The sequence below is a fragment of the Microcaecilia unicolor genome, chromosome 3 (genome assembly GCF_901765095.1).
Source record: "Microcaecilia unicolor chromosome 3, aMicUni1.1, whole genome shotgun sequence".
Classification (NCBI taxonomy): Eukaryota; Metazoa; Chordata; class Amphibia; order Gymnophiona; family Siphonopidae; genus Microcaecilia; species Microcaecilia unicolor.
Genome location: NC_044033.1, coordinates 322,188,386 through 322,206,948, shown reverse-complemented (window position 1 = coordinate 322,206,948; position 18,563 = coordinate 322,188,386). Strand labels below are relative to the sequence as shown.

General features: G+C 42.7%; 1 pseudogene; it reads left to right on the top strand.

Moving 5' to 3' along the window:
• The window catches only part of LOC115466834, a 76,659-nt pseudogene that overhangs the window by 16,757 nt on the left and 41,339 nt on the right, over positions 1-18,563 (top strand).

Genomic DNA, 18,563 nt, shown 5'->3' with positions numbered 1-18,563 from the left:
AAGAAACAAACAAAAAAAAAAAAAAAAAAAACCAAGAGTGTGGGTGTCCTGGCAGTAATCAGTTAGGGTTTAGATAAGATGGGTGCAAACCCCTTTGGGCAAGATTCATAGGTTGATTTGGGGGAGGGGGTGGAGCAGTTAGGGTAGTTGCAGAGGGTTATTTTTAGAGCTGGGGAAATTTTCTGGCTGTCTAACAAGTAACCACAAGGATGGGGCTTTAGTCTATTTGGAGAGGCTGTCTTATTAGGGGAAAGGGAAATAGGACTTGATATACTGCCTTTCTGAGGGTTTTTTTTTTTTTTTTGCAACTCCATTCAAAGCGGTTTACATATATTTAGGTACTTATTTTGTACCAGGGGCGATGGAGGGTTAGTGACTTGCCCAGAGTCAGAAGGAGTTGTGGTGGGAATTGAACTCAGTTCCCCAGGATCAAAGTCCACTGCACTAACTATTAGGCTACTCCTCCACTCACTGAGGGTTTACCTTGCAATGTTATTTCAGGTGACCTTGTTCACCATTCCCATGTAAAATGGAACTGAATGGGAAGATCTGATCACCCTGTGCAAAATACCAATGAACTCTCAGGGCCTGTAGATGACATGGGAAATATCACATTAAGATCAGAAGGAAGATCCTTTTAGGTCATTCAAAGGATAGGGTTATTTATTGGAGTAAGTTGTGCACTGTAGAGGGACTGGGACAGTTTTAACTTTTGTTTTTATAAACTAGCTGGGAGGCTAAAAATTAATGAGGTATTGGTGGTTCAGTACTAGTGAGATTCTGACAGGTGAAAACAGAGGGTCTTATATTCTGCATCATGCTGCAGTCTGCCTTTTCAGCTCTGACAAATGCATTTTGCAAGATTTTCTGGCATATTCAGTCTCACATTCTGAATTCCGAGTCTTTGGCATTTACAATTTATTCAACCTCTATTTCATTTGATTTTTTTTAATTCAAGTGCTCTGGAACCTTTTTAATATTTCTCAATAAGTGTGCATTCTGAAATATAGCAAATAATTTCTGAAGGTTATGAAAATGTTATTTCTTTTCCCCAGAAGCAGAGACATTGACAATGAGATCCTTGGATGCATATAAAATTCTGGTCAAAGGGATCATTGAGTTGAATTTCACTGGAAAAAATGTTCCATGTGACCTGCTGCTGACTGGAGATAAATCCTTCCCAGTGCTGGTGAACACCAGACATGAAGTTCTGATCGCCGCTTCGCAGTATGGAAAAGGGCGAATAGTGGTGATCTCCCATGAGGGATACCTGAACAGCCCCGAGTTTTCGTTGTTTCTTCAGAATGCTGTTGGCTGGCTAAAACCGTCTCCAGAGGCCTTGGTAGGTATCCAAGAGAGGTTAAAGTTCTTGGAGACAGCTCTTTCCAGTAATGGCACCCGCACACAGTCAAATGCCAAGTTCTTGGATACCTTTGGAGTGTACTGTATGGATGCCTATAACGATGACCAAGCAGAGGAGCTGATGGCATTCATGAAGAGAGGAGGAGGACTGCTTATAGCTGGTCAGGCCTGGTCATGGACCCAGAAGAATAAATCCAAAAAAGATATATTGTTGTTTCCTGGAAATAAGGTTACATCTGTTGCAGGAATCCATTTCACTTCCAACTATGCAGACACTGGGGTTTTTCCTATCTCTGAAGAAATGCCTCTAATTCCATTGATGGTGAAGTGAGTATTCCATCTGATAATTCTTTAGATTTTGAATTTTATTCTGAAAAATATAGAAATATAACACTACCCCTCCCCCCCCCTGTTTACAAAGCTGCACTTCATTGCCAACACAGCCCATTCAAAGTGAATGGGCTATGCTGGCAGTACCGCTGCGCCAGCCGCTAGCGTGGCTTTTTATGTGTTTCTAAGAAAAAGAATCTCACCGTTGCTGTCCATACAGAGGCCTTCTCCTACTTAAAGAAGAGATTTCTAAGCTTTTGTCATGGAGAGGTAAGCGTTGGAATTTCCAAAAGGGAACTAAACATTAGTTGTTTATAATAATTGATAAAACCACCCGTCTCTATACAGCACTGAGCATGGAACAACATTAGAAATTAACTAACAATAGTAAAAGAGGCCCTACATGCTTCATTGCTAATAATGATGCAAGGGAATGATGCAAGAGAAATATAAAATATTCTTCAAGAGAATTTATTTTTTTAATAAACTGTTAAAATTATCAAATGCAGGCTGTATGCTAACTGGGACTAATGTGTTTATATGTGTTGCATATAGCCTTCAATATGGGAGACAGATTCATACTGTGGCTGCCACTGAGTGGAGGAGTGGCTTAGTGGTTAAAGCACCAGTCTTGCAATCCAGAGGTGGCCAGTTTAAATCCCACTGCTGTTCCTTGCCATCTTGGGCAAGTCACTTAACCCTCCATTGCCTCAGGTACAAACTTAGTGAGCTCTCCTGGGACAGAGAAATATCCAGTGTATCTGAATGTAACTCACCTTGAGCTACTACTGAAAAAGGTGTGAGCAAAATCCAAATAAATTATTTGAGATTCTGTTGCTACTGAGATTTTACCTGGAATGTTGCTACTATTTGAGATTCTAGATGGAATGTTGCTATTATTTGAGATTCTGTTGCTATTATTTGAAATTCTACATGGAATGTTGCTATTCCACTAGCAACATTCCATGTAGAAGCCTGCCCTTGCAGATCAGCAACGTGGCCGTGCAGCAGGGGCGTATCTGCGTGGGGCCACAGGGGCCTGGGCCCCCGCAGATTTCGCCCTGGCCCCCCTCCCGCCGCCAGCCCTCCCCCGCTGCCGTTTCTTACTTTTGCGTCCGCTTCCTCCTGCGCCTTTAAAAATATTTCTTCAGCTGGTGGGGGACCCCAACCCCCACCAGCCAACCCGAGGTGACAGCTTGCAAGTTCTTCCTCCGCCGTGGCCAACATGCTGGAGTTGAAAGCGTCTGAATCCAGTTTGGAGTCTGACGTCGCAGCACTGGATTCAGCCGCTCAACTCCAGCATGTTGGCCACGGCGGAGGAAGAACTTGCAGTTGTCACCTCGGGTTGGCTGGCGGGGGTTGGGGTCCCCCACCAGCTGAAGAAATATTTTTAAAGGCGCAGGAGGAAGCGGACGCAAAAGTAAGAAACGGCAGCGTGGGAGGGCTGGCGGTGGGAGGGGGGGGTGGAGCGAGTCGTTGGTGGCGGTGGTGGGGGGTCCGGTAATGGCGGAGGGGGGGTCGGTGGCGGCAGGGGGGGGGGGTAAAATGTGCCCCCTCCCTCTGGCTCTGGCCCCCCCTACCGCCGGAGGCCAGATACGCCCCTGCCGTGCAGGCTTCTGTTTCTGTGAGTCTGACGTCCTGCACGGCCTCGTTGCTGATCTGCAAGGGCAGGCTTCTACATGGAATGTTGCTAGTGGAGGAGTAGCCTAGTGGTTAGTGCAGTGGAACATTGAACGTTGCTACTATTTGAGATTCCGTTGCTACTATTTGAGATTCTACATGGAATGTTGCTATTATTGCTGATTCTACATGGATGTTGCCGAGTGGAGGAGAGGCCTAGTGGTTAGAGCACTGGTCTTGCAATCCAGAGGTGGCCAGTTCAAATCCCACTACTGCTCCTTGTGATCTTGGGCAAGTCACTTAACCCTCCATTGCCTCAGGTACAAACCTAGATTGTGAGCTCTCCTGGGACAGAGAAATATCCAGCGTACATGAATGTAGCTCACCTTGAGCTACTACTGAAAAGGTGTGAGCAAATAAAAATACTAGCTTTTACCCATTACAGAGTATAGGGCTAGGGATGTTTCCCTTACAGCTTGTCATACATTCTTGTGTCACCTTAGTAGCAGCAACACAAAATTACTCCACTGTCAGATAGTGTAAAGAAACAGAAAACTCTGCAAATATGCTACCCAGAACCCATGAACAGCAGACCTGCAACATTTCTAGTTGGGGCTGGTTGCAGTAGTTATCATTGGAGGTAGTGGGGAAGTAGAAATAGTGACCAGTTAAAGGAGATTTTGAGTTCCCGACTTTCTGGATCTCTGCTTTCTCCAGCTTGCAGGCAGGTAGTTATTAGGTAATGCATAGGCTTGCTGTCTAATTTGTCAAATTTTTGTGACACACCTGCAACCTTTTGGTGACATACTGGTTGAGAATCACTGGTTTAATGGGAATAACACATGATATTTACCTCCTAATGTGCATTAAATGGCAAAACTGTGATTTTACCATAATGCATGTTATATAATAATGAGATGCAAATGCATGCAAAGCATCTTATTATTATGTAAATAAAAAAACACAGCTTGCATTGAGCTGGCATTATTTTTCCTCTCTACGAGCATCTTACAGGGGTCAGAGTTCAAACTGTTGACACAATGACTGCCCTTTCTCCGTGCAAATAGACATTCCTTGAGGACAGACCTACTGGGTGGAGTAAGAGTGATTCCCAGTTGCTCTTGCCCTGTTGGGTGCAAAGTTCAAAATGATACGAGTTGACCCCCATTGGTAGTTTTGAGCAGTACCTCTAGGGCCAGTATGCCAAATAAGGAGCATGTGCCTTTATTTAAAAGATTGAATTTTACTGATATTAACAAAGAGACTACCATTAAGGCTCTATTTGTTCCATTTTAAATCTGATGCCTGATGGGGGCAGGAATGACTTGGGGATTGCTCCTGTCCCTTCTGCTCGAAACTAGGTAAACCCCTGGTAGGTTTCAGGATTGTCTGGTTGGGAGAAGGAGAAAGGGTTGGCTCATCAATAGTTTTAAGTCTGGCCTCTTTAAGATGCCCCTGGGAACAGAATAATGTAGCTAGTGAGGTTGATAACATGTTATTCATAAACCACAGGAGTTGCTAACCTGAGGTACCATGTCATCACAGATAAATGACTCTTGTGGTAAACTAACCTGCACTAAATGTGATAGCTTACTACAGCTTGGGCATTATCATTTATAGGTGCCTGTGTGTCTTTATAAAATATTAGGGAGTAGTGGCATAGCTAGGACTGAATAGGCCCTCTATAACACCATCTTTCCCAAGGTGCTGGGGATCGAGGGAAGGAGTGGGGGAGAGGAAGAACCTCTTTAGAGCTCCAGTAAACAAATCCTACAAAAAGCAAACACATTCCATACCTATATAGAAAACCTGTCACATTAATAGAAATTGAAATCCAAGATATCAGATGAACAGTTCCCAAAGTTGACACATTACAATTAAATTCAGAAACAAAATATACTTTTTTTTTCTACTTATGTTTTCTGAGCATTGTTTTGGTCCCAGTGTCTCCTGTTTTTTTTCAGGGTTTTTTTCTTAACTCTCTCCAGGGTCTCCTATCTTTTTGACATTTCTTCTCTCTCTGTTCATTACCCATTTTTTCTTCTTTATCCCTATCCATCCTGAACAGTATCTTCTCTCTGTATCCTGGTCCCTATTCTGCCCCCATGTTTGGTGTCTCTGTGTCTCCATATTACTATAACCAGCATCCGCTTCTGTGTCACTATCCATCCTCTTATATCCAGCATCACCCCTCTGTGTCCCTCTATGCTCCCTCCATGCCCAGCATCTCTTGTCTATCTTTTTGTTCCTCCCTATGTCTACTTTCTCTTCCCTTCCTCCTGGATCCCAATCCCCGACCCCTCTTCCTCCTCCATGGTCCAGTCTCTTCTTTCTCTCCCTCCCTCCTTGGTCCAGGGTCTCTCTCTCACCCCTCCCTTCTTATTCCACAGTCTCTCCCCCCTCCTTTCTTGGTCCAGGGTCTCTCTCCCCTCCCAGGGTGCACGTATATGTGTATCCCTCTCCCCCTCTCGATCCAGGGTCTCTCTCTCTCTCTTCCCTTCCGGGGTATGTGTGTGTGTGTCTCCACCTCTCCAGACCAGCATCTGCCCCCTCTCTCCTCTCCTTTGGTCCAGTTCTCTCTTTCTCTCCCTTCTTTTCCTCTCCCTGCACCCAAGTTGGCATCTGTGCAGCTTCTCACTCACCTGCCCACCAGTTCACCAAAGGCTGAAGCAGGTGGCAGCAGAGAAAGGCTGAAAACTACTTCTCTCTAGTGGTGGAACCTTTTCTGTGTGCATCCCACCCACAGGAAGTTGCATCAGAGAGTGAGATGCACAGAGGAAAGGCTCCACCGGCCAGAGAGGAGCAGCTTTCAGTCTTTCTGGCTGTCAGACTTGTGAGTTCTTGTACCAAGTAGAGTGCTACTGAGCCCGGTACTCGGACCAGGTTCTGCTTGGTGGCTGGACAACCCCGGGTTTCACCTGCGCTGACTGCCGTTCCCCAGAGGTTGAGCCCCTAGGTGTGGGCGGCCTGCAGGACTTACGGGACGAAGCTGGAAGCGGAGTGATGAATGTATCAGCCAGGCAGGCAGTAGGTCAAGAGAGTAATCCAGGAACAAGCGGCAGTCAGTAGGCAGGCGCAGGCAAGAGAGTAATCCAGGTACAGACAAAAGTCAGTAGGCAAGCGGCAGGCAATAGAGTAATCCAGGTACAGGCAAAAGTCAGTAGGCAAGCGGCAGGCAAGAGAGTAATCCAGGTACAGGCGAAAGTCAGCAACGAGGGACCAGTAGATAAGAAGCAGACTACAGAGTTAGAAACACTTACCAAAATAGAAGCCAAAGAATGGAGTCCAGGGAGAGCTCAGCTGATAAAGTGCTGGCGTCTAACATCAGCAGGGAGAAGTGGCACAGCCATAGGACAAGAGCAGGGGAAGGAGGAACCGAAAGACCAATAGGAGAGAAGCAAGGGAAGCCAGGCAGAGGAAGAACAGACCCAGGTAGGTGGAAGCAAAGCAATCAATGAGCCTGGAAGCCAGGTAGAGAGAGAGAGAGCAGAAACAGATGCATGGAAGCAAAGCAATTAAGGAGCTTGCAACCACCGCTCTCTGAACAAACCCAGAGAGGACTACACACATATGGCTCAGGCAGTGCCAGTCAAGTGTGCGTGTCAACAGGACCCCACGCAGCCCGAGGACACCGCTTGCGTTGAGGTAGGGGAGATGACACTGGCACAACCTGCTGCAGTCTTTGGAGGACCAGTGGACAGGTGAGTGTATAGATGCAGAGATGCTAACCAGGGTGTGGGGAGAGGAGAGGAAGGGAAGGTTCAGCTGCAATGGCCCTGGGCATTTTGCTAGGCTTGCTCAATGTTAGCTACACCCCTGCTAGGGGGTAAAGTGGCAGAAATCATGGCTATAAACTATTTCTCTTTATTTATTATTATATTCTTAAATTATATTACTTATTTTAAAATTAAATGTAATTTTAATTCTGTATAGATTTTAAATTCTAAGGAATGTAGTTATCAACACGGGCTACCATTACATGGAGGGGCATTTTCGATATGTCCAAAATCTGAACAGGAAAGAAAGTCATTTTCAACAAACAAAAACGTCTATCTTTTCCTTTTGAAAATATTGCTCGGAAAGAAGTTTTGTGTTTGGAAGTTTTATTTTTTGGTCTATTTTCAAACAAAAAATGTCCAAATGTAAAACGTACAAAATCCACAAGAAATTCCACAATAGAGTGAAACCATTCACATGTTCTAAGTGTGGTAAAAGCTTTGGCTGTAATGTAAATCTCAAAGTGCAGCAGAGATTCCACATAGGAGAGAAACCATTTGCATGTATAGAATGTAGTAAAAGCTTTGGTCAGAAGGTAAACCTCACAATGCACCAGAGAATACACACATGAGCAAAACCATTTACACGTTCTGAGTGTGGTAAAAGCTTTGGTTGGAAAGAAAGCTTCACACGGCATCAGAGAATCCACACAGAGATGAAACCATTTACACGCAGTGAGGAGGTAAAAGCTTCAGTTGCATTGGGACAGATAATTAGGGAATGTACACTCTTGCTATGAAGTATGGAAAAATAGCACTCAGGTATTTAGATATATGTAATGAGACCTCCTTTTTATCTAGAGATCTGAATTCAAAGCCCAAATCTACTGATAAACAATAGACACAAGGCTCGGATGTTATTTTAAAAAAATAGAAAGCTTGGCATCAGGTAGAATAGTGGAAAAGTGACATCCCAGGAAAGCAATAGGGCATCCTTGAGGGCACTGCATTGGACTTAAAAAATGCTCCCAGGTACACATCTCACCATTGCTCCCTTACCTTGTCTGCTGATCCCCCCAAAACCCACTACCCCTAACTGTACACCACTACCATAGCCCTTACAGGTAAAGGGAGCACCAATATGTGGATACAGTGGGTTTCTGGTGGGTTTTGTAGGGCTCACAGTTTCCTCCACAAGTGTAACAGGTAGGGGGAGGTAGAAACCTGGGTCCACCTATCTGCAGTACACTGCACCACTACTAGACTACTCCAGGGACCTGCAAACTATTCTAATGGACCATCAGAGGCTGGCAAGTAATATTTTTAATCACATTTTTGGGGTGGGAGAGGGTTATTGACCACTGGGGAAGTAAGGGCACCTTTTTGTGTGGAGTGGAGGAGTAACCTAGTGGTTAGTGTAGTGGGTTCAATTCCCACTGCAGCTACTTGTTTAAAAACAGGTCTAGCTCAAAACATCTTAGTCCTGGGCATTTTTGTTTTGTTCCATTATGGCTGAAAAATGTCTAAGTCTTAGGAATGCCCAAGTCCTGCCTTGAACACGCCCTTGGCACACCCCCTTGAAATTTAGATGCCCTTCTGATGGACTTCAGAGAAAAACATCTAAAAAGAGGTTCTGAAAAAACTGATTTGGCCATTTTTGTGATAAAAACGCCCAAATGCAGACCTATGTCACTTTTTGGACCTTTTTCTCTTTTGAAAATGAGCCTGATAGTAACCCATGGAACTTTGTAAGTCTAAGTGCTTTGAAAATTCTAGACCTAGTCCTTATTGAAGTGCATGATCTGGTGCAGGAGGTAATGTTGCTGGGGCCACTTGATAACAGTGATCATAATATGATCAGATTTGATATCAGCTCTGGAGTAAGCAAAGTTAACATTTAACTTTTAAAAAGGAGACTATAATAAAATGAGAAGAACCGTAAAAACAAAACAAAACTTAAAGGAGCAGCTACAAAGGTCAAAAATTTACATCGGGCATGGATGCTGTTCAAAAATACTATCCTGTGAGCCCAGACAAGACATATTCCATGTAATAAAAAAGGAGGAAGGAAAGGCAAATGACAGCTGGCATGGTTAAAAAGTGATGTGAATGAAGCTATTCTAGTTGCCACATCTCAAAAAAGATATAGTGGAATTGGAAAAGGTACAGAGATGGGCGACGAAAATTATAAAGGGGATGGGACGACTCCCCTATGAGGAAAGGCTGAAGCGTCTAGGACTCTTCAGCTTGAAGAAAAGATGGCTGAGGGGAGATATCAGAGGTCTATAAAACAATGAGTGGAGTGGAACGGGTAGACATGAGTTATTTGTTTACTCTTTCCAAAAATACTAGGACTAGGGGGCATGCGATGTGCAGAGAATGTGGTAAAGGCGGTTAGCTTAGCGGGATTTAAAAAAGGTCTGGACGGCTTCCTAAAGGAAAAGTCCATAGATCATTATTAAATTGTCTTAGGAAAATCCACTGCTTATTTCTGGGATAAGCAACATAAAATGTATTGAACTTTTTTGGGATTTTGCCAGGTATTTGTGACCTGAATTAGCACCTGTTGGAAACAGGATGCTGGGCTTGATGGACCTTTGGTCTGTCCCACTGTGGCAATACTTATGTACTTTGTAAAATCCTTCAGAAAATGAAAGAAGGATCTGATTGAAATTAAAAGGAAACAGCATAAAGAATGGCAAGTCAAATGCAAAGTGCTAAGGAAGGCAAAGAGAGACTTTGAATAGAAGATTGTGTTGGAGGCAAAAACATAGAATAATAACTTTTGTAGGTATATTAGAAGCAAGATGCTGGCAAAAGAATCAGCTGGACTGCTAGATGACCGAGGGATAAATGGGGCAATTAGGGAAAATAAGACCATAGAGGAGAGATTAAATGAATTCTTTACTTAGGTTTTCATTGAGGAAGATGTGGGAGACATACTGGTGACAGAAATGATATTCAGTGCTGATGAGTAAGAGGAACTGAAACAAATCTCTGTAAACATGGAAGATGTAATGGAGCAAGTTGACAAATTGAAGAGTATCAAATCGCCTGGACCAGATGGTATATATTCCAGAGTGCTGATAGAATTGAAAAATGAACTTGCAGAGCTACTGTTAATAATGTGTAATTTATCTTTAAAATCAAGCATAGTACCGGAGGATTGAAGGGTGGCAAACGTAATGCCAATTTTTAAAAAGGGTTCCAGAGGTGATTGGGAAATTATAGATTGGGGAGCAAAATTACAGAGCATATACATAAGCATGGATTAAAGAGACAAAGCCAACATGGATTTAGTCAAGTGAAATCTTGCCTCACCAATCTATTACATTTTTTTGATAAAGGATAAAGGTGAGCTGGTCAATATTGTGTATCTGGATTTTCAAAAGGCATTTGACAAAGTACCTCAGGAAAGACTCCTGAAGAAATTAGAAAGTCATGGCAATGTCCTTTTGTGGATTAAAAACTGGTTAAATGATAGAAAACAGAGAGTAGGGTTAAATGATCAGTATTCGTGATGGAGAAGGTTAGATAGTGGGGTTCCCAGGGGTCTGTGCTGGGACCACTGCTTTTTAACATATTTATAAATGATCTAGAGATGGGAATAACTAGTGAGGTAATTAAGGGCCCTGTTTACTAAGACATGCTAGCATTTTTAGCGTGTGCTAATGCTAGAGACACATATATGTTCCTATGGGTGTCTTTAACATTAGCACACGCTAATTTTTAGCGCGCGCAGAAATGATAGTGTGCCTACAGTGCGGCTTAGTAAACAGGGCCCTAAAACTCGCTGATGACACAAAGTTATTCAAAGTTGTTAAATTGAAAGAGGATTGTGAAAAATTTCAAGAGGACTTTGAGACTGTGTGTAGTTCTGGTCACCCCATCTCAAAAAAGATATAGTGGAATTTGAAATGGTACAGAGAAGGGCGACAAAAATGATAACGGGGATGGGATGAATTCCCTATGAGGAAAGGCTAAAGCAACTAGGGCTCTTTAACTTGGAGAAGAAGATGGCTGAGGAGAGATATGATAGAAGTATATAAATTACTGAGTGGAGTGGAACAGATAGATGTGAATCGCTTGTTTACTCTTTCAAAAAATACTAGGAATAGCGGGCATGCAAAGAAGCTACTAAGTAAATTTAAAATGAATCAGAGAAAATATTTCTTCACTGAATGTGTAATTAAACTCTGGAATTCATTGCCAGAGAATGTGGTAAGAGCAGTTAGCTTAGCAGGGTTTAAAAAAAGGTTTGGATAATTGCCTAAAAGAAAAGTCCATAAGCCATTATTAAGATGGACTTGGGAAAATCCACTGCATATTCTAGGATAAGCAGCATAAAATCTGTTTTACTGTTCTGGGATCTTGCCAGGTACTTTGTAACCTGGATTGGCCACTGTTGGAAACAATATACTGAGCTTGATGGACCTTTGGTCTGTCCTAGTATGGCAATGCTTATGTTCATATGTTCTTTGCTGTGGCCTAGTCCTCAATGAATGCCCCTTTTATCCTTCATTCATCTAGTGGTCCAAATGATTCTTTTACTGGCTTATTGCTTTGAATGTAATTTAAAACATTTTAATTATGTATTTTTGCCTCCAACACAATCTTCTTTTCAAAGTCTCTCTTTGCCTTCCTTATTAATGCTTTGCACTTGATTTGCTATTCTTTATGCTGTTTTCTATTATTGTCAGTTGGATCCTTTTTCCATTTTCTGAAAGATACATAATAGCCTCTTTTACCTCACTTTTTAAACATGTCGGCTGTCATTTGGTCTTCCTTCTGTCTTTTTTTTTTAATATGTGGAATGTATCTGGTCGGGGCTTCAAGGATGGTATTTTTGAACAATATTCATGCCTGATATAAATTTTTGACCTTTGCAGCTACTCCTGTAAGTTTTTTTTATTTTGTTTGTTTGTTGACCATTTTCCTCATTTTATCATAGTCTCTTTTTTTGAAAGTTAAATGATAACATATTGGACTTTCTGTGTGTACTTAATCCAGTTATTAAATCATATTTTATCATATGATGATCACTGTTCTCAAGTGGCCTTTTACCTCTTGCACAAGATCATGTAGTTCACTAAGGACTAGATCTAGAATTGCTCCTCTTCTTGTTGGTTCCTGAACCAGCTGCTCCAAAAAGCAGTCCTTGATTCCATCTAGGAATTGTACCTCCCTAACATGCCCTTATATTACATTTAACCTGTCAATATCGGGGTAATTGAAATCTGTCATGACAAACTCTACAATGGTAAGAGATTTTCATCCTCTGAATCAGTGGATGTGAAACAAGGAATCCTTGTCGAGAGGAACTCATACCAGCCAGTGGCGTAGCAGGGGGGGCTGCCACCCGGGGCGGGGCGGTTCGCTGTTGCACCCCCCCCCCCCCCGGGTGCAGCATGATGACACCCCCTCCCCCCCGACCAGCTCTCGCACCCTACCTTTAAAAAGAATATCGGGAGGCGAGGCGCAGTGCCTCGCGCCTGCCCTGCACGTAAAAGAAATGTGGACCGTCGGGCCTTCTCTCGCTCTGTCTGTCCCGCCCTTGCAGAAATAGGAAGTTGCATCAGCAGAGGGCGGGACAAATAGAGCAAGGGAAGACCCGACGGTCCACATTTCTTTTATGTGCAGGGCAGGCGCGAGGCGCTGCGCCTCACCTCCCGATATTCTTTTTAAAGGTAGGGTGTGGGAGCTGGTCGGGGGGGTGTCAATTTGCCGAGGGGGGGAGCTAGCAGGGAGCACCCCCCCCTGAGCTGACACCCGGGGCGGACCGCCCCTCCCGCCCCCCCTTGCTATGCCACTGATACCAGCTGACATGAGTTATCTATGCTACTGAACGGAATTCGACACCTTAAGATAAGTTTAGATTGAGCTCTGTGTTTTGATCTTTGGAAGGTAATCAATAGAAATAAAACAAAATAAAACATGTAAAAGAAAATAAGATGATACCTTTTTTTATTGAACATAACTTAATACATATCTTGATTAGCTTTCGAAGGTTGCCCTTCTTCGTCAGATTGGAAATAAGCAAATGTTGGTAGATGACATCTGAGTGAAACATCAAAGCATTTCAGTGACAGTCTAACAGGATGGGGGTGGATAGGTGAGAGTCAGGGAGACAGGAAAGTGACAGAGCAATACAATTTACAAAGCAATACAATTTTATGCTTTATAATGGGCTAGAAAACCCAGATCTTTGTTAAGTCCTGTCTGGTGAGTGTCAAAATATTTGATCATTCTGACCTCAAAGGTCTTACGTTCCTGTATTGTTTTAAAGTTCCCTTTCAGGATTCTTACCATAAAATCACTGGTACAGTGTTCTGGTTTTGTAAAGTGCTGTCCCACAGGAGTGACATCTTTGTTGGTACTGGCATTTTTCATATGATGTCTATGTAAATTAAATCTCTTCCTTAGCATCTGACTTCGAAAGCTAATCAAGAAATGTATTAAGTTATGTCCAATAAAAAAAGGTATCATCTTATTTTCTTTTCAATGTTTTATTTTGTTTTATTTCTATTGATTACCTTTAAAAGTGGACTAACACGGCTACCACACCTCTCTACTCAAGATCTTTTGAACCAAAGAGCATGTTCATGAGCTGGGACAAGACATTTATGCATGTTCATGAGCTGGGACAAGACATTTATGCCATAAGATAAGTTTGTTTAGTTTATATTGCCCTGCAGCACTATATTTTTGATATAAGATTTTTGTGGTTGAGAAGAGCAAGTAGTGGTTGTGGGGTTTTTTGTAAGTGGAGGGGGTTTTTGTCCTTTAATGTGTTTTTTTTCTCCACTTAATAATATTCTTTTATCCTTTGAGAGTGCAGAATGTCTGTTGATTGATGGGAAGGCGGTAGAACGAGAGGACATGAAATGAGATTGAAGGGGGGCACTCAAAAAAGATGTCAGGAAGTATTTTTTCACGGAGAGGGTGGTGGATGCTTGGAATGCCCTCCCGCGGGAGGTGGTGGAGATGAAAACGGTAACGGAATTCAAACATGCGTGGGATATGCATAAAGGAATCCTGTGCAGCAGGAATGGATCCTCAGAAGCTTAGCTGAAATTGGGTGGCGGAGCAGGTGGGGGAAGAGGGGTTGGTGGTTGGGAGGCTAGGATAGGGGAGGGCAGACTTATACGGTCTGTACCAGAGCCGGTGATGGGAGACAGGACTGGTGGTTGGGAGGCGGGAAATACTGCTGGGCAGACTTATACGGTCTGTGCCCTGAAAAAGACAGGTACAAATTCAAGATATGAGTTTATCTTGGGCAGACTAGATGGACCATGCAGGTCTTTTTCTGCCGTCATCTACTATGTTACTATGATTGGATTTCCTGTGAAACCCTTAAATTTGTAAATCCGGGATTGTGAACAATGAGGTTGGCTTTTCTTACTCGAGGTGTGAGCCGGAACCATTTAATGTCTCGTATTACAAAAGGAGTGAAGGATGATTTGTGGTTATGGCATTGCTTTTTGCAAAAATTTAATGGTGTTAGCATTTGGCAGTTTCTGGCGGTATCTAATATGGATTTGAGTTTCTTCACTGATGCTTCTGGAGGTATAGGTTTTGGTATATATTTCCAGGGCGCATTGTGTACGTACCCTTGGCTGAGTTGGTGGCGGGATAATGGGTGGTGTACGAATATTGCATTTTTGGAGCTATTCCTGGTATGGGTATCTTTAGTACTTTGGGGAAAGAGAATGGCAAATAGGAGTGTATTTTTTCATTCTGATAATGCTGCAGTTGTTGTGGCATTGAATCAGCTGTCTGCACACTGTCCTTTAATGGTTGAGGTGCTACGGGTGATTGTGCTGAGATGTTTGAATCTGAATATTTGGTTATTTGTGAGGCATATGCCAGGTATTAATAATGACATTGCTGATTTATTGTCTTTTTTGCAGAGGGCTTGTTTTTGTGCACTGGTGCCTGCAGCAGAAAGAATGCTGACAGTCATGCCTCAGGAGCTTTGGTCCAGTTTCCTGACTTCTTCAGAAACTTGCTGAATAATTATTTTGCTTCTAATACTTGGAAAGTTTACAGTACAATTTGGAATGTTTCTCAAAACTTGTTATGCAGTAATGGTAGAGATACCTGCTTCCCTGTAGCTTTGCTTTGGATAGTGGAGTTTATTTCCTTTGCTAAACAATGCAAGTGGTTGGTGGGAGTGGTAAAGCAGTCTTTGGCTAGTTTGTTGTTTCTGTCAAGATTACAGGATTGTGCGGATTCTGTGGGGATAGTTTTGGTAAAAAAGATGTTGTCTGGGTATTTTTGCTTTGGGAATGTAAAGGTTAATGGTTTGATTCATCGTTCTATTGGAGTGTATTTGTTTCTAAGACTGTGTACAGTGCTGGGTAGTATATGGTTTTCCCCTCATGAGGTTAGTCTTTTTCATTCTGTGTGGCATTTTTTGGTGTATTAAGAGTTAGTGAATTGGTGGCCTCTAAAACGATGGCAGTGGGGGAGACAAGATTATTATTATCACATATTTTAACAGGACAGTCCCTTAAGTTACTTATTCAGAAGTCTAAAACTGATTAGGAGGGTAGGGGTGAAGAGATTACATTGAATAGGTGTTCTTTGTCATTTTGTCCAGTGGATTTAGCTGGGGCATTTATGCTTTGGTGACTTGTTGGGGGTTTATATTGGTTAATTCATAGTGATAGGTCTCCACTCACTCATTATCAATTTGCTGCTGTCCTGAAGCAAGGATTGTTGGCCTTGGACCTCAATCCTCAATTATATGGGACTCACTCCTTTCATATATGAGCGGCTTCAGTGGCAGCTCAGGAAGGGGGATCTCCTATGTTGAAATGTTTGGGTCATTGGAAGAGTGACTGTTAAAAGGGTATGCGCGGGTGGGTTATTTGGGATTGGATGTCTAATTTTGGGTTTTTTGTCAATTCAAATTCCTTGCCTTTTGACAATTGTGTTTGGCTTTGTGGGCATTCTTATGTCTTCTGGGCTCAGAAACGAGCAAAGGATTCATGATGGGGATCCAATTTGGGATTGGCAGTGCTTGGTGTTCAAATTAGATGGCTGGGAGCAGCTTCTTCCTATTTTACTGTAAGCTCAACGCTTTTCTTCTCTAAAAGTAGTAGTAATTCATTTGGGGGGGGGAAATGATATTTGTTCTGTAAAAAGGGTTGAGTTGATAAGTCTTATGAAAAGACTTTCTTAATTGCTTCTTGTTATTTTCCTTTAACTTATTTTGTGTAGTTTGGAGAGGTGCTAGAAAGCTTAAAGCTGTGGAGGGTTTGAAGAAGAGGGTGAATTCGGATATAATTAGCAGAGATTGTCCAGTGTTATATTGCCTGGATGTTGAGCATCTAGTTAAAGAGCCTCACAAATAAGTGTGAAGCTTGTAACATTGTTAGAGCTACCCTGAGTTAATGTTAATTATGTAGGGCTCAGGGGGGGAGGGAAGAAGTGGGTAATTGGGAACGCTAAGGTAGAATGGTACTGGGTATCAGGACTGGGAGATAGGATCTTAGGTGAGAAGGGTTTGGTTGTGGGAATCTTGGTTGTGATTGGAGGAGAAGTAGTAAGAAGTTTGGTGGACTGGTAGGGCAATTTGGAATGTTGGGATTTGGGCGGGAATATTTTATTGATGGAGGGAGAGGGTGGAGGAAGATGGTGGTTAGGATGGGTTCTTGGTTCACCCTCTCATCCCAGATTTAATTCAAGGGTTGGATTTGTGTTAGTATTGAAAGTGGAAGGATGTGGGAAAAGAAGGGAAGAGTGTTGGAGCGGTTGCAGCTTAGTGCGGGGATGAAATGGATTGGGGATGTAAGTGGAAAGTATGTTGGAATTGGTTAGTCATGTTATGTTTTAGCTCATGTGCAATACCGCCACTAGATATTGTGCACTCCTGCAACACCGCGGAGTGGGTGTTGTGGTACTGTAAAGTATTGAAGGGAGGGAACAGCTATATCGTTTGTGATGATTTATTTGTGAGAAGTGAAAAGGTGTATGCGAGTTACAGAGTAGGATGAGTGACTGCTGTGTGGTACTTTTGGGGAATGGTCTAGGAAGGTTGGTGGGGTTGAGGAGAAAAGTTTGTGATTCCTTTTTATACACTTGTGGGTGTTATGTTTTTTTAAATTATTAAAACGGAAAAGCAAATACAATCCTACAGGATGCAAAGGTAGAAGGCAACAATGGGAATAACCAAATTGACGAGGCTGGGCAATCCAATGTCCTTTATTATGAGAGACACAAGTCTCAAAAGATGAATACTGCACTTCTAACAAATGGTGTCCAGACTCAACACGGGCCATGTTTCGTCTCTATTGCCTTCATCAGAAGTCCATTGGAAATAATGTTGTTGTCTTATATTATCTAGTGAGTAACCAACAAGGTACCATAAAAGCATAAGCACTATCTTGATGTGTGTTCTTTTCCGAAGTGGCTAACAAACTAAACACTGCAGCCATGCTTTTATGGTACCTAGCTGTGGGCATTTACATTAGCTTTAGGGCCATGCTACATACTCTAATATTTTGTGTACTTTTTTTTATAAAATAGTGCCTAAGCAGATTTCCCCCCTTATAAAACTACCCACCACTGAATGTTATTTGTTCTTCTGTAGATTAGACAGGCTGTGCCCTCTTTGGAAGCCCATTTGAAGATGAAACATATCCAAAACTTTAATAGGTGGATTAGGGAAATGATAATTACCTCCTATCAGGCACAAGCCTATGTGTCACCTTGGGAACTTAGAGCATACTTGATGTGGTGTGATAAAGTCACCTCCAGGATAGTTGGGTTAAGGCAGTTTGTCTGAAATACAAGTCCCAGAAGGCATTGCAGGCAAGGAGCCAGAGGGGGAGATGAAGAACCCGGACTGGACTCCTAGCTGCAATCAGGGAAGACATGGGTGTAAGCTGGCAGGTTGTGTAGAGTGGCTGCCACTGGGTGGAAAGAGAGTTAGGAAACCCTGTGTGCAGGAGCTCATCATTGGTCTCATTAGTTTAATGCTCAACTCAGCTGGTTTGGGGTGTGAGGAAGCTAATGGAAGGAGAATGATTGGTTGTGGTAGCTGAAGCCAGGGATTGATTAGGCAGGTGGGAAGGAGTCCCGGGAGTTCAGTTCAGGAGAGAGAAGCAGAAGGAGAGAAGCAGTTGCAGGCTGAAAATCCTTGGGCAGGGAGGTCCCTAAAGTACTGAAGCAGGCTGAGATTGCTTGGGTGAGAGGAAGTCCCAAAAATTAGACTTCCTGAGTCATCAGGCCAAGCTCCATTTCTGTATGTCTTTTAATCTAGGCTAAAAGCCCACTTTTTTGAGGCTGCTTTTAACTTCCAACCCCTATTCACTTGTTCAGTACCCATGTCTGTTTTATCATTCCCTTCTTAAGTAATTCCCTTATCCCTTATTTGTCCTGTTTGTCTGTCCTCATTAGATTGTAAGCTCTCTTGAGCAGGGACTGTCTTTTCATGTTCAAGCGTACAGCGCTGCATACATCTAGAAGCACTATAGAAATCCACATGTAAGTCTGCTATACACTCATATAAATGATGGGGTATGGGAC